Source organism: Sorex fumeus, unplaced genomic scaffold (assembly GCF_029834395.1).
Source record: "Sorex fumeus unplaced genomic scaffold, SorFum_2.1 ptg000054l, whole genome shotgun sequence".
In the NCBI taxonomy this organism is placed as follows: domain Eukaryota; kingdom Metazoa; phylum Chordata; class Mammalia; order Eulipotyphla; family Soricidae; genus Sorex; species Sorex fumeus.
In genome coordinates, this window is record NW_026606111.1 from 5841901 (window position 1) to 5844289 (window position 2389).

At 35.9% G+C, this 2389-nt stretch overlaps 1 non-coding gene across 1 annotated transcript; it reads right to left on the minus strand.

The window, feature by feature from the left end:
* Positions 1-734: 734 nt before the first annotated feature.
* Positions 735-857, minus strand: LOC130033897 (U6atac minor spliceosomal RNA). Its single transcript, XR_008794004.1, has one exon. It is a non-coding gene; the product is annotated as a U6atac minor spliceosomal RNA (small nuclear RNA).
* Between the last annotated feature and the right edge of the window lie 1532 nt (positions 858-2389).

Below are 2389 nucleotides of genomic sequence, written 5' to 3' on the forward strand. Positions count from 1 at the left end.
TTCTGCCTGATTTGGGCTCTTTCTGTTGATCCTTTTCTAAGGTCTTGAGCTGTGAGGTCAAGTTGTTCTTTCTTTCTTTCATCCTGAGAAATGCTTGCAGAGCTATAAATTTTCACCTTAGTACTGCTTTTAGCCGCATCCCATAAGTTCTGGTAGATTGTGTCTTCATTCTCATTTGTTTCCAGGTATCTTTTGATTTTGTCCTTGACTTCCTTCCTGACCCATTCGTTGTTCAGCATTGAGTTGTTTAATTTCCAGGTGTTTGATTTGGTTCTCCGTGTCTGTGTATCTTCTATCCTCAGTGCATCGTGGTCTGAAAAGAAGGTTGATATTATTTCTATCTTCCTGATTCTATTGAGGTATGTTTTGTGGCCTAGTACATGGTCTATTTTGAAGTGTTCCATGCGCACTGGAGAAGAATGTGTATTCCTTCTTTTGGGGGTGCAAAGCACTGTATAGGTCTATAAGCCCTTTCTCTTCTATTTTTTCTTTCAAAATCAATGATTCCTTGCTGAGTTTTGTTCTTGTTGATTTTTCCTGAGTTGTTAAGGCGATGTTGAAGTCTCCAACTACTACTGTGTTGCTAGCAATGTCCTCCTTAAAATCTGTTAGCAGTTGTTTTAAATATTTAGCTGTTCCCTCATTAGGTGCGTATACCTTTATAGTGTGATTTCTTCCTGTTTTACGTACCCCTTGATGAAGAGAAAATATCCTTCGCGTTCCCTTCTAATCTTTAAAAACATTGGTTAGATGCCACGAAGTAGGTGGCAGTGCCTTAACTGTATGTGTGTTGCAGGCCGAAGCCTCTTCCATCCTTGTCAAGGGGAGTGCTAACCTTCTCTCCTTTCATACAACACCATCCAGTTAAACATTTAACTTCATCTGTATTATGTTGTTAAAAATGTCAGACTTCCTGGAGCAACATCTCAAACTCTATAGCACTGATAAACCAGAAATAGCACACCAGATTGGATGGGATGTAATACAAAAGACAGCCAATCTCTATTAACAAAATGTAAAAGTAGGTAAGGGATATTCATTAACCTTTCAGTATCAATATTGCAAAGCACAAGGTCCAAAGGGGGGGGGGGGAGGATTGAGAGAGAGAGAGAGAGAGAGAGAGAGAGAGAGAGAGAAAGAGAGAGAAAGAGGTTGAGATTTGAAGGAACCAAGAACAAAGAAAAAATATTTATATAAACACAAAAAGTTTAAACTGTAACATCTTAGTAATTTCTGAGGCATAATGGCTTCATGGTGAGATACAACATCTTCACTTTCTTCCGAGAAAATATTTTTGATCATTCTTTTAGAAAATAATTTATAACAAAGACTACAGAACAAATTATTGAGGACCTGCTATGGGAGACAGGCTTAAGAGGTGGTTGGGAAAATTGGAAATAATGGTGGTGGTAAGGTACAATGGTATAGGATTGGTGTTGGAACATTTAATGACTAAGTCATCATGAACAACTTTGTAAACCACAGTGTGTAATATAAATAGTAGGGGAAAAATAAATTTAAAAAAATAAGAAAATTTTTAAAAATGCTCTCAGAATCATCTTGGACACATAAAGTTCACTCTAGGACTGAGAGCTCCAGTCCAGTCCAGCTATCTATACATCCTATAGACATCAATTTTATAAACAATTTTTAGACTATTTTTTCCTGGATAGACGTTCATATGCATGTTTGTACATGTAATGTAACATGATATCTATACAAAAATATACATACACCTACACTTCTGTCTATATGCATATAGAGTTACTCTTCACTTAATGGAAAATATACATTTTGAGAAATTCATTCTTAGGCAATTTTGTCATTACACAAACATTAAAAAATATAATTAAACTTTATAGTCTATATATACTCTGCTACAGACATAGGCTATATGATATAGTTCATCAGGACCACAATGTATACATGGTTTGTTACAGATCAAAAAGTCACTAAGAGATTCATAACTTCAGGGGACTGGATAGCACAGCGTGTAGGGCATTTGCCTTGCATGCAGTCAACCCGGGTTCGATTCCCAGCATCCCATATGGTTCCCCGAGCATCGCCAGAAGTAATTACTGAGTGCATGAGCCAGGAGTAACCCTTGTGCATGAACGGGTGTGACTCCCCTCCAAAAAAACTAAACAAACAAAAAAAAGAGATTCATAACTTCAAGTGTGTACAAGTATCATGTACATAGATGCAGATATATACACATACTTATTATGTTTTTCAATGAGTTATCATGTTTTACATATTGCTTTTGTTACTTCTACTCTACTATTTGATAGGAAATAATTTATGTCAATGAATATTAAATTATCTTACTTTTTAAAAATGGCTGAAGTTTGTCTTAAAATCAATTGCCATAATGTATTCAACTTCCAAT